A 14,560-nucleotide genomic window follows, 5' to 3' on the forward strand; every position below is an offset into this window, starting at 1 on the left:
GAGAGGTTTCCTAGTAACAACTGAAGAGCAAGTGTCCAAAACACCGCTCTTTAGGACAATGGGAGGAGGGGAAAAGAACAATTTGACACTAGGCCTGCAAAGGAATTCCAGGAAAAGTCACTGGTGCCCAGAGACAGGGAAGGACGAGAGCAAGCACTGGGGGATGGAGCTGAAGTTCCGTAGGGAACACCTACATATGAGCCAAACAGCTCACTGTGTACAAGTGAAACCCAACAGCAGGACAAGAGTTTAGAGAAAGCTTAGTGGCCTTTGAAAGAAGGGATGCCATTCCTGGTACAAGAACATCTGTGGATAAATGAGAACTTACTGATTCAAATGTGGTTACTAGGGATGTTTGAGCCATAGTGAGTATATGGAAATTGGAAGGTTTTGCCTGATAGACACAAGAAAGAAATAGTAAACTGAAAGATGCAGAGGCTTGAGGAGAAACAGGAAAATTAGTACGTAGACAGGCATTCCTGAAGGGAAAAGGTCAGAGTGAAACTAATGTAAGCAAATTTCCCTGAGCTGAAGATTGATTTGAAAGGACTGTTTGTAAGGTCAATCCAGGCAGGACTGACGACAAAAGAAATAGCTGTATATATTATGGAAAATTTGTAGAGGGGGCTTTCTTTTATAAGCCTTTAGAGAGGAAAACACAACAAAATAATGACTTTTTTGGCATCTGATATCCAATAGTAGGAGCTGGAAGACAATAGAATATCCTGTGTATTCCTCTAGATGGTTAAACTAGCAGCTTTAAATTTCACAGCCTGCTAAGAACAGGAGCTCAAAAGTGAAACTCTACAGCTCATCCAGGTGGTGGGAACCCCTTCCCTTCTCTTTATGCTCAGCAGATCCACTGAAGTTTGAGGTGCTGTTGCAGAGAGGATGCTGAATGGAGCCTCAAGACACATGTCCTCTTCTACTACCAGTTACACTCCATTTGAAGAGCCACTCCAAGATTGTTGCTGGGTCCTTGCAGAGCCTGATACACCCAGCAAATAGGCAACCTGAGCTGCCCCTCATGAGCTGGGCACCTGATGACCCAAATAACTATAGGGGATCACACTGTATCAGGCCCTGGCCCAGTAAAGAAGGTGTTGCAAACGGGGTCTTCCGGAAGCAGATACTGAAAAGAACTATGCATGCGTAAGGTTTATCACGAAGTTATCACCTGTGATACAAAAGGCGAGGAAGCTGGATTGGGCAGGGAGAACTGTCAAACCATGTAAATCTAAGTCTTTGCCAGTGCCATATGAAGCGTCAGAGCCCATAAAGAGTCCTGCCTAGGGTGACACTGGTATCATGTTGCACTGCCACCGTAGTGAGCCACTGACTGGGGTCTATCCTAAGAGGAATGTATCCCTGGCTGTCACCCACTTGCTCACTCATCTGCCAAGAGCCTGTCATGTGAGCCCCCGTCAGTGACGGAGGGATTGGTGTATAAATACCCCAGGATCCTTTTGCAGCTGAGGTGGGAGAATTCCAAGATGCATCTTACACCGTTTCCCAGAGTTCTCTTGTGAAGTTAGGCACCAGTGCTGAATGGAATAATGCACCATTACCGAATGCTTTCCTCTCTCTGTATCACTTCCCTACTCTTCTACCAGCTTTTCTGCATCTCCCAAATGAACTATTTGCAATCAAATTCACATCTCAGGAGTCCGCTTACACGGGAAACTGCGATATGACACTTATTCTCTATAACTGAAATAGGGCAAAACTTCTCCGCTCACACGTTAGAGAAATGTGAGAACAAGAGACTTCTCCCCACACTTCAAAGTAGGCCTCGTGTGTCAGTCCATTTTGCTTTAACACCACTCATGAAAACTTAGTCTAAGATTTGCGAATATGTCATTGCCTGAGATACTATGAAACGCCTGGCCATGGGAAGAAGTGGGGTTTTCATTTAGGGTGTTCAGTTCCCTTGGAGGAAAACTAGGGGAGACAAGAACAAGCAGATTCTCCTAGGATAGGACATTTTTTTGGTATCCGTTTTTTTTCCATTAAACAGAAGAGTGTTGATGTGGATATTAGTGTTATACAATCACTTATGTTTTATCCTGTAATGTGATTGAACTTTAAAATTTCAGAATTGAAAGAGAAACGTATCCAATTAGTGGTTAGAGATAGAGGCGCTCACATTAAAAATGTCAAAGAAGGCAATTGGAGTCAAGAGACACAGACTTCGAGTAAGTCAAAAGCCTGTCAGAAGGAAATGAAGAAAAATGAAAGAAAAAACTTTAAAACTTCCATTTCTGGTGTGAGAAAAGACTAGGTATTCTTAAAAAAAAAAAAAGAAGAAAGAAAGAAAGAAAAGAAAAAAGAAAACTATGACACAAACACCCAAATTTGGGCATTTTTATTTAAGGCTCAGATCTAAACGGCAAGGATTGTGCTTAGCATTCTAGAGATGACCAAGTTGCATGAAGCAAATCCTAAAGTAAAGCTCTGCCTTGGAAATTTCTACTGAGGCACTATGGACCACGGTTGTGATTGATACAGGCAGCATGGGGCAAAAACAGCTACGTCTAAAATCTAACTCCATCTTGCGTCAAGTGTTTTTGGCATAGTTTTAACCTATGCAGAGTTTTCCTGGAATGCAACTACTGTGTACATTGAAGTCTTCACAATGCTTTGTGGGAGACTTTGCTTAGAATTAAGGGACCATTCTTAAAAGTCTCATCACCAATAGCAAGAGTGCCATGGCATTTGAGTCACTGGTACAATATGTATGTTATTCTCCCATCACGTTCACAGCCATCCTCAACGACTTCACTTTTAGTGTACTTGTGGGAAGTGAACATTTAAGGCACAGTGTGCTACCATTTCACAGCCACGAGACTGTTACGTCAAACTGTACCAAGTGATAATTAGGATGTGGGATATGGGGACTATTTGTTTACACCTCCACAGCGTTTATGTATAAATTGACATCATCACTAGAATTAAGTGAAGAGTGATCAAACATGCTCCTGCCAGAGGCGAGGCAGAGAAGACCACAAACAAGTTGCTGTGATGGATGCAGGTTGACCTGGGAGGGATATCGGACGCTTTGAGGGGTCCCTCAAGACTTGAGTGCTTTTTAGTGTACGGAAGTTTCTTTTAGATGAGGCGATCCCACCTTACACCCAACCTGAGCTCTTAAGTTGTGCATTGCAAGGTGTGCTCAGACCTGAATGCCCCGATAAAGCACCAAAACCTTAGGCTTACAAAAATCACGTTCACTGCTTCTTGTGAGAAGTTACTGGACACAAAGTTTTAAGTTCTCCTACTTCGGTGACTGCTGATGGACAGTCTTTCCCAAAGCAATTTCCAGCCTATGCTTACGAGGGGAAGACTGGGTCCGTCTACAAGTCATGCCAAAGAAATTCAAATGTAGTACATTAGAGGGCAAGCAGTACCCTAAGATTATAGAATTATACGTTTTGATGCCAAGAACCAGCCTCCATTCTGTGCCCAAATTACATTCAAAGATATAATCCATCACATAGCCAGGCTCATAAATAGGACTCAAGCTTGAGGTGGCAAGGATGGACACCAGTGAAATTTGCTACGGATTTTTTAAGAACATGCTCCATCATGAACCTGTTCCTTGCAGCATTACCGAAATTTGTCTGATAAGAATCATCTGAGATACTTGTTAAACATTCAGTCTCCAGGCAACTGGCCTGGGACTCTTTATCAAAGATCCTTCAGATCAAACATATAGAAGGAATGGCACCATTTCATCCTGGGGGACATTAGAAGCACAGAAAAGCGAGTCCCTGTGCCATTGCCATAAGAAGCGGTGTTGGAGAAAATACCCACTAAATATTAGTGACCTTAATTGCTATGTTCAATTTTATCCTATAGATAGACATCATGAAAGGTGCTAGGATAAGTAAGCCCAATGGCTCTTTGTTATGCCTGACCAAGACGTATATACCACCTGTGTGGTTTAAGAGGTCAAATCAGTTCCAGGACATTCAGAGTTATAGAACAGTTTTTTTGTTTTTGTTTTTGTTTTGGCCAGGCTTCATTATGTAACAAAAATCAAACCACTGCAACTTTGGACTGGAATCAAACCAGAGGATGACCTGAGTTAGCAGTTAATTCAATTCATGACACTATCACTAGCAGTGACTATTGCTTACAAAAGAAAAATGTGTAGGTTATAAATTAAGTTAAAAGGGCTATATCCCAGAACTATTTATGAGCAATTTAGCCACCAATACTCAAGCCTAGATGAGTGATCACAACCAGAAGTAAAAAGGTCATCTCTCTTATAGTCCCAAATCAGAACCAAGAGACATTTATTGCTATTAATAGAGAAAAAGGCAGAAATTAATTCTGCATTTTAAAATAATTGTATAGCTAAGAACTTTTCTAGTAAACACTAGAAACCTTTCTGTTCAGTGCAATAACTATGCCTGACAAAATTACTTGATTTAGGAAGCTGTCATGTTTAAGGATATAGACTAGACCACTGAAAATGCACTTTTACTTGCTACACAAACACAACAGTCCCAAGAAGAGGTGGGTCACCACGTATCTGAGGTTGTTCTTTCTATAAAACCCTTCAGTGCCTAAGGGGGGAAATCTAAGGGAATGCTGTAGTGGAAGAGATGAAGTGTTTCATTATACAACATCGCTAGAATGAACAGGGCATCTCTTAAGAAGTCACAGGAAGCTTCATTTTTACAGAAGTAGGGTTTTCCATTTGCTTTAGAGATTCTTGTTATTTCAGAGACTCAGTTATTCTACCCAAAAGAAAGGAATTTCACTGTAGAGACATAGTATCCAGGCAGCTTGAAACTAGAGCTCACCTAAGTACAAAAACCAACACCAGAATGAGGTCATCACAGCAAACAGGTTGGGGTTCACGGACCCAATGGAATCAATGCTGTACTACTCACTAGAAGAGTTGGCTTCTCTTTCCACGTGGAACAGTGTTCCAGGACAATATAGCTGGGTGGAGTAGCTCTCCTTCCAAAGACATGGAATCAGCTCTTCATACTCAGTTCTCACCTGCCTCTGGGCAACTCCAGTTTCAGTCCACTACCCAAGTGAGTCTGGACAGATGACAGAGGATTAGTATGTGCTGGCAAGGATAAAAGCAAAGGTCTAGGGTACACAACACAGATCTGCTTAATGTACTGAGAGACCGAGTTTTGGTGGGTGATAGCTTAACTGTATTCTCATCCTGACTGTACTCAGCTCAGACACCCCTAGAGGGTAACAATCGCTCTTATTGATGGGGGAACTGAAGAGGTAAAGTGACTTTGCCAAAGTCACATGAATGGCAAGTATTAAGAGTCAGGTTTCAAGTCATTTTCAGTTGAAAATTATTGTGAAAATCATTTCTCTAGTGGGGGCAAATGAATCCCCATTGTTCTTTAAGCAGAGTATGTATGTTCCGTTTAGTTTAAAGTGGAACAGATTTTAATGCACCTTTTAAAAAATGTTTTTACTGTATCCTCAAACATTCCTCAGTTTTGAGATTATTTATGTTCACATTGCTGACTTACAAATTACTCAAAGAACCATGAGTTGCACACAAGTCATCTTAGTTATCTCCTGAGAGTCCTGCCTTGTGCTCACATTTAAATGCAGTGCGTCTTATGACCATCATCTTCCCCACTTTTCCTGAGTATTTAGCCCCTTATGGATCCCAGGTTTTCTCCTGGCAGTGTTCAGAGATCTTAATTCCGTACAAACATACACTTAATTAAACCAGTAGCGGATACATGGGTTTAAAGGTATTTTAACTGCATTGTCTTAAAAATCCTTGGTGGATTATTATATGTTTATGGGTGTTTTAGTGATATTTCAAGAAATCGGTTGGGGTTTTAGAGAGCCTGGGAATGCTTTGTTTTCCCATTTAAACTATTTTGATTCCTACTACCCAAGTGTTTTCTGTTCAACATTTTCTGGAGATTAATACTGGCTAAAAGATTAAAGTACACACGTATTGTTTCTAAGACAACTACACTAGAAGACGTAATGAAGTAGTCAGATTCTTGTACCTGTATGTAGAAACTCCAGAAGGTGACAACTACAAATGCAGACCAATACAAATGCACCAAAGTGGCCATACATACCACTAGCGTTATCTTTAATAAGATGCTTTTAAAGTGTATGTACTTTTTCAGAATTTTACCAAAAGCCAACCTTGCCTGAGATGTTGCATGCTTAGAAAACTCAATAACCAGTACAAACTCAATAACTAATAACCAGTACAATCGTTAAGTTCCAAGCTCAGATTTTAAAGTTTTTTTTTTTCACCTCCATGTAAGTTATGCACCACGTAGCCCTGTTAACAATTACTGACATCCTGACACTCAGCACTCTGGAGTTACCAGAGTCCTGCCCACTGATCGCCAGCATTGACAGCCACCAAATGATTGTGACAACTAAAATTGTCCATATAAGTTGCCAAGATGCCCTAGGGGGAGTGTGACACTGTCCCCTATTTCTTCATTATACTTTCTACCACTATTGAAATCTTCATTTCAGTCCACAATTTGAGAAAGGACTAATGTGCCATAGTCGAAGTTGACAAACAGCATGATGAGGTTTTTCACTATTATCCTGGGGTTCAAGTACATAAGGATTAACTACATAACTCCTTATGTAACTTCAAGTGCTTGCAGAGGCCAGAATGCCTCTAACAGATGAGAGTATAGAGTTGACAAAGAGTATAGAGTATTAAAGAGAAATCGCTTTGGAGTCAGACTATATTAAGTCTCAGCAATACGAGGAAAGGCCATTTCCTTACTCTGTTCCTTGACTTACTCATCTGTCAAGTGGGTATGTTAACAGCATCTACCATATGGGCTTATGAGGATACCCTACAGTGCTCGGCATTAAAAACAGGGATGCTGTCTGCTATTGAATTATTTGCTCTTTTCTAGGCTGGTGCTACCACATTAGGTAACTTATATATTACCAAGATAATGTTATCCAGAAGTTTCCCTGAAAAGAGGATTCATTTCTTAAGAACTATATTTGTAGACTCTTTCCAGAGTCCAGATTTGCATTTGTAGAAAGTGAGGTATGTAGGTATATGCTCATTGCTAAGCATATTTTTTAGGTTGCCAGTTTTCTTGCTTTGTATTCCAAGGGTCCATATTTCTAAACATTTAATTTGTTATAGCTAGACAATACTTTAGGTGTTAAAAAAAAAAAAACATTCTTGGTACTCATGAAGGAAAACCTAAACATTTGCATGTCCTTTCCACCACGTTTAACGTAAGCTCATCATTGATCAAAACCAAGTTAAACTTCCAAGAGGTAAAGACATCTGTTTTACATTACCTTTTATGACTTGCAATATTTGACTGGTATTTCTATAGTGGCATAAATGTCTGAGGAGAAACGTTCATGGTCGTCTTCCCAGGCCTGTAAGAACACCAATTGGGATCACTGTCAGTCCTGGGGGGACAATTTGCATGTGAACAACTGATTAGTCAGCTCCTCTGTTCAGTTTTACATGAAGGGCATGTCAGATGGCCCCTAATAGGATATGAGGCACCATCAATTTCCACTGGGGGAGTTTCAAGAACTTGGAATCCCAAAGTAATCAATTTTCTGAGCATGAAAACAATAAGTAATATCTTCCATCCTTTTCATTGATGAGCCAAAAACTCAAGGTGCAAATGGGATGAGCCTTGAAGGAATCTTTCTGTTGCATTTCACATAACTGTTATTTCTCCATGCCCCCAGAGAGAAGCATTTGAACTATAACAAAAGGAAATAAAGGTTTTGGCATTTAAGTATCTCCAGGTTTTCAATCTTCAATGGACCACTTATTGTTCCCAGCATCATTTATCATGCATCTTCATAAATTACATCTTCCTAATTTTGGCTTGTTAGCATTCATCCAAAATGAAGTCAAATGGCAGCTTCTAAGAGGCCTTCACACCAATCAGTCAAAATAAACCAACTTTAGTTGGAACTAATCTTCACTGCTGTGCATGTTACTTCTTATGTAAGTCCTAAGTTACCCTACCATGTATGAATACAAACGACAAGCTGGGCTTTTTCTGACCAACCACTTCAAGTTCTCTTTTATGGAGCCTTGTGCTTCAGAGTAAATACAAAAACTATTTCTTAAAAAAGGTATTTAAACCTATCATTCTATATAAGAACTAAACTGGTAGTGACCATGATTAGATGAATACAAAACAGGTAAAAAATTTATACGTTTTGCCTTCTGTTTGTTGAAGTAACATTGGTTACATTCGTAAGATGAGAATACCCATTAGAAAAATCATTAGTTATTTGGATTTCTTCAACTGGTAAGCGCTTCCAGTGATTTAAAGAAAAATTTCCTGGGGAATTCCACCATAGTGAAGAAACAGGAATCAACATTAATTTCTCTACTTAATTATCCAACATCCCCTAGTTCTGTGACCATGGAGGTGTGCCACTGCTATTTCCATTAAGAGAAACACAGTCAATGGACAGTCCTAAGTGACCTGCCATGGCATTCACGACAAGGTCAAGCATTGAGAGCTGCCAGAGCCAGCCGACTGCACTCAGACGTCAATCCCCTCAAATGGACCATCATTGCTCTAGGACTCCATTGCCTAGCCTAGAGTTTTAGAACCAACCTGTAGAGAGATTTTTTTCCTACCCAATCTTGCTTCCATCTCTCCTTTCACAGGAGTCAATAGCACATCAGCGTGTGAAGGCTTTCTCTGCTTATTCCTGTGACCTCTGTTGCGGAAAAAGCGGCTAGGACTGAGAAACTCAAGCTGCACGCAGTGATCAGGGAGAACACAGCTTTATTACACTTGCAGGCTCAGTGGATTGTTCCCAAAGACTGAGCTCTTACTGGGGTCCGGCGCTTTGTTTTATAGGGTTAGGCCTCCGGGTTGGAGGGAAATCTGGCCTGGGTGCTGGGGAGGTCCGTCCCTAACAGCTGTGATCACTCAACATTGTTTTGACGGAAAGGCCTCTAACTGCGGTGCCCCCCCCCCCCCCAGACTGCTACGACAAGAAGGTATAGGAGGAGGAGGGGGATGGAGCTCCTAGCGGTGCTCGCAGGAAAAAAACGTCCCAACACCTCCCTCTTTGTTTCACATGTGCTTCCCTTAATACGTCTAATCCGATCTTGGCTTCTGCTTCTGAGGAGCTGAACTGATAAGGGATTGGTTTGAGAAGGCAAGTAGTAGAATTGGCTTGAGGATTCACTCACTCACAGCTTAGCCTGCAAGGACAACCCCACCTTGAGTGAAACTGGGACAAAGATAATCCATGTCATGAAGTGGTGGCACCATTGAATAGTGGGTGACCTGGGAAAATATTCCAATAAAGGGAAAGCCTTCACCCAGTGACACGTTTCAAACATTTAAGTATCGGGAGGAGACAACCCACAGAATGAGAGAAAATACTTGTAAATCATAAGGAATTAGGATGCAGAATAAAGAATTACAAAAAAAAGAAACGTAACACAGGGACTGTTGCCATGCAGCAGCCGGGTTACCCGTCTGTCTCCTCGTACCTGCCCCTAAGGAAAGGAGAGTCTGTGAGAGGGATCCTTTCAGGGACTTTGCTTCACCTTTGTGCTTGCACCTTATGTCTCCCTGTTTGGCCCCAGAAAGATGGCTGGTCAGCCAATGACGGGTACAACTCCCCACGGGGTTGGGGGGCAACCTAAGTCAGAGCCGAGTGCGGACCAACAGGAGAACCCACGGTGTTCATAGAGGTGGGCACAGCCCCCCACCTTCCTCCAGTTTAGGAGAGCCGCTGCCTCTGTGGCTGCATTCCTTCCCACAACCTGCAGGGGAAGAGATTCAATGATGTGCTCTCCATCTATTCATATGCATAAAGGTTTTGTCCCTTGGGGAAGTACACACATCCTGAGACTTATGGTTCTGCTGCCTGCAGGCAAGGGTGATTAGCTTGAATCAGTTTCCTATTATAATGTATAGGATTCACAGATCTTGAGATTGACAAGCTTTGTCTCCTTTACTTCCTCACCTAACTAATAAAAGCTACCCGTAGGCCCTATTCGGGGCTCAGTCCTTGAGGCTGGAGTCCCTTGGCCCCGCTTGCACTCTATTCTTGGCTACTGTCTTTTCTTAACCCTGCACCACCCTCCTCGCTCCCCACAACCCTCCTCGTGTGGCAAGGGATGAGACAATGGACAAAGCACTTGAATAGATATTTCTCCAAAGAACCTACACAGATGGCCAATAAGGACATGAAGATGCTCATTATCGCTAGTCATTAAGGAAATGCAAATTTAAACCACAATGAGAGCCATTTTAATGGGTGTGAAGTGGTATTAAAAAAGAAATTTTGGCATGGATGTGGAGAAATTGAAACCCTTGTGCATTGTTAGTGGGAGAATTAAATGGTGCAGACACTAAGAGCTTGGTGAATCCTCAGAAAAATAAGTAGAATTACTGTATGATCCACCAATTCCACTCAGAAAATATAGCCAAAGGAATTGAAAGCAGAGATTCGAACAGATAAGCCAGTGTTCACTACATTATTCACAACAGGTAAAAAGGAGAAACAACCCAAGTGTCCGTCTACAGATCATTGAACAAAATGGGGTATATGCACAAAATAGATCATTCAGCTATAGAAAGGAATGAAGTTCTGATACATGCTACAACATGGACGAACCTCTAGGACATTATACTAACAGAAATAAGACAGAAAATAGGGCAAATACTGATTCTACTTATTAGGTACCTAGAATAGGCAAATTCATAGAGATAGAAAGTAGAAGTTACGAGAGCTAGGGAGAAGGGGGGTGGGGAGTTATTGCTTAATGGTTACAGTTTCTACTTAAAGTAATGCAGAAGTTTTCAAAATAGATAGCAGTGATGGCTGCATAATGTTCTGAATATAAAATAGCACTTAATTGTACACTTAACAGTTAAAATAAATTTTGTGTTATGCATGGGGGAAAGAAGGGAAAGGCAATGGAAACATTTATCTACACAAATACTTGAAGACTCGTACACAGATATCTATAAAAGCATTTATTCATAATTGTCAAAAAGTAGAAAAATATCTGTTGGCTGATGAATAAGGTGAGTTGGATTAGGCAATAAAAATGTTACAAAATGGATGAGCTTCCAACACATGTGAAGTGAAAATAAGCCAGAAGAAAAATACCATGTATTATACAATTCCATTTCTGAAATCTAGGAGATAAAAATTAGATTAATAGTTGTCTGGAACAGGAGATAGGGAGAGGGATTGACTACAAATGGGTATGAGGAATATTTTGGGGGTGATAATCTAAAGCGTTGTGGTGATAGATGCACAGTTCTGAATTTACTAAGTTAGGCTGTACCCTTAAAAGGGGTGAGTTTTATGGTGTAAGTTACAGCACAACAAAATTTTTTTTAAGGCTATGCAGGTCTGTGGGGAGTCGGTGGGAAGGCCCACGCTATTCACAGTGGAGAACTGGACGCCTTTCAAGCAGCTGTTAGCATTCTGCTGAGTAGAGATCAAAAGGTTGACCAAGGTGCTCCAAATGACCATGACTGGAATTACCCACTGTGAGCTTGATTCCATCCGACTTGCCAATTTTATTCATAAGTTCAGACAGGACCAACAACAGTCTATTATAAGGTAGAAACGGAACAGCCAGAGATCACAATGTGCGTTAATAGGTAGCTCAAACACCACGTTACCTAGTACAACACGGCATCAATGCCCGCTGTGTCTTGCACACATCAGCTGAAGGAGGACAGCTGAGCTTAATTTATGATGAGTTGGCTCAGTATGTGGGTATAAGTCAAAATTGGAGAGCTGCTACATTTTAGCTGGTATCAGGGGTGGCCTTAATAGACAATAACAGAAATATTCTAAATGGGTAGATACAAGGAACATATGTTATCATCCACATTGTGAAAAGAAGTGGCTCAAGATGAGAATACGTGGAGGTTCCCACGCAGTGGCCAGTGGCCAGGCTGTCTATGTTGAGGCCTGGGAAAAACTGGGAGATGAGAGACAGAGAGACAAGGTGGGCTGGAGTAGAGAGATGTGACACCCATACTGCCATGTGAAGATTTTTCTATCATATGTTAACACCTCCCCACAAAGCGTATATCATAGAGGAAGCACTGAATAATCAAGTAGACAAAACAACTCAGCCCACTGACACTAGATGGCCTTTGTTATTGGCCACCTGGATCTGGCACAAGGCACCTGAAAGGCGTAGCCATGATAGAGAGATGCCTACATGTGGGCACAACAGCATGGTCCCATCTTGTGAAGGCCATCTAGTTGCTACTGCCTTTGAATATTCAACTTGACGGCACCAAAGACCCACATTGAGCCGAGAGGCTTTATTCTTTGAGGATAGAAGAATGTGTATTCTGCTTTGCTGAATTATTCTATAGCTATCAATTAGATTCCTTTTTTTTCCCCCCAACAATGATGCTTGTGCAAGTCAGAATCTGATACCAATTAAATGGTGACAGCTTTGCCAATAAACAAGAATATGTTCTTCCATGACTAGGAAGGGAGACTGAGATTCAATTGATTGGTGCTGCTGTTCAGTTATGCGGATTTTCTCCCTGCTGGATCTGTCAGTTACCTATAGAGAGATGTTGAACTCTCCAAATACAGTAGTGATTTATCCATTTCTGCCCAATTAGGTGTAAGTTAACTTAATTGGGCTCACCCTGGAAGAGCCAGGGGTTCATTTTCTGAGAGGTAGGGTGGATTCACATAGAACCAGGTGGTCCTGGTTCTACATGAGCTGCTGTACCTGTATGGAAACACACAGCTACCCTCCAATGGAGAGTGCTTACCAAGTGATTCAACTCCTTAGGAGGGCAGGTCTGGGTCACACCATCAATGAAGCCAAGATCTGCTGACCTGGTACCTGACGGCGAGGGGAATTAGAGTGGGAAGTGAAGACAGGAAGCGGGAAACATTACTTTGTTGCCCTGGTGTCAACTGCTGTAAAGGAAGCTAGTTCATTCTGCTACCCTTTCCTCATGTTTCTCTTTAAGAAAAGGCACCCATGGGAGTGATGGAAGAATCACTCCCTGAGCATGGAAAACCGGATTTGTTGTAGCACAAAGAATGGACTATGGTGGCCATGGAGGCACAACCACTCAGCTCTCCTTCAAGGGAGCCTAGTAACGTGAGCCTCCAGCTGATTCCCCGTTAAATCCAAGGTCTTCCCACTGCGATTATGCTCTTCCTGAGAAGTTCCAAGCCATTGGTGCTCAATGTGGACTCCCCTATAGGCAATATTTGTACCCAAGCTCCCCTCTTGGCCTGCAGAGACTTGTAGAAATGCACTGCAGCCTGGGACTCTCAATCTTCCTTCCCCCTCTCCTTTCACATGGTCAGATCTATGTAGCTGTGTGTAGGTTTCTTCTACTCCTGCTCCCTCCCCTTCTACCTTTCACTGGAATTTTCCCCAATACACACTTAATCCATCTTGGCCTCTGTTTCCTAGCAGTTCCAAACTGACAGCATCCTAAATCAAAATTTAAAAACACACTAAGTTTAACAACTTAATTCATTGCCATAGAAGTTAATAGGTGTCTCTTATGAGCACTGCTTAGCGAAAAGATCTTTAAAGGTAAAATGGGAGCTTAGACTGATTTTAGACCTTTCATAATATACATACTGTGCTATAAATTTTCCTCTGAGCACTGTTTTTCTGAATCCCAAATTTTGGTAAGATTGAATTTTCATTTTAATTTAATTCAAAATTTAAAAATTCTCTTGAGATTTCTTTGACCCATGTGTTATTTAGAAGTGTGTTGTTTAATCTTCAGGTATTTTAATGTTTTTTTCTAGCTATCCTTCTATGATTGATTCCATTACGCTCTGAGAGCATACTTTGTATAATTTCTATTTCAAATTTGTTAATGTGTGTTTTACAACCCAGAATGTGCTCTTAATGAATGCTCTGTGTGAGTTTTGAGAAGAAATGTGTATTCTGCTTTGCTGAATTATTCTATACTATCAATTAGCTTCAATTTATTTTATTTTTTATTTTTTTCAACAATGTTGCTTGTGCAAGTCAGAATCTGATACCAATTAAATGGTGACAGCTTTGCCAATAAACAAGAATATGCTCTTCCATGACTAGGAAGGGAGACTGAGATTCAATTGATTGGTGCTGCTGTTCTGTTATGCGGATTTTCTCCCTGCTGGATCTGTCAATTACCTATAGGGAGATGTTGAACTCTCCAAATACAGTAGTGATTTATCCATTTCTCCTTACAGTTCTATTGGTTTTTGCTTCATGTGTGTTGATGCTTTGTTAGATACCTACACATTAGGAATTAGGTCTTAGAAAAACGGACGCCTTTATTATGTAATGCCCCCTCATATTTTCTTGCTATAAAGTTGGCTTTGTGTGAAGTGAATACAGCTACTCTAGTTCTCTTGATTAGTGTTAGCATAGTAGATCTTTCTCCATCCTTTTATTTTTGAACTATGTGTTAATTTAAAAGTTGGGCTTCTTATAGAGCACATAGTTGAGTTTTTTTTTTTTTTTTTTTTTATCTACTCCGACAGTCTGTCTTTTATCTGTTGTATTTAGACCCATGACATTAAAGTGATCGATATAGTT

General features: G+C 41.1%; 2 non-coding genes across 2 annotated transcripts; both read right to left on the reverse strand.

Annotated features, from left to right (window-relative positions):
- Positions 1–12,391: 12,391 nt before the first annotated feature.
- LOC117027868 (small nucleolar RNA SNORA24) lies at positions 12,392–12,503 on the reverse strand. Its single transcript, XR_004423996.1, has one exon. It is a non-coding gene; the product is annotated as a small nucleolar RNA SNORA24 (small nucleolar RNA).
- A 1,484-nt stretch (positions 12,504–13,987) lies between these two features.
- On the reverse strand, positions 13,988–14,099 carry LOC117027867 (small nucleolar RNA SNORA24). The gene has a single exon (XR_004423995.1). It is a non-coding gene; the product is annotated as a small nucleolar RNA SNORA24 (small nucleolar RNA).
- Between the last annotated feature and the right edge of the window lie 461 nt (positions 14,100–14,560).

Source organism: Rhinolophus ferrumequinum, chromosome 9, assembly GCF_004115265.2.
Source record: "Rhinolophus ferrumequinum isolate MPI-CBG mRhiFer1 chromosome 9, mRhiFer1_v1.p, whole genome shotgun sequence".
NCBI lineage: Eukaryota > Metazoa > Chordata > Mammalia > Chiroptera > Rhinolophidae > Rhinolophus > Rhinolophus ferrumequinum.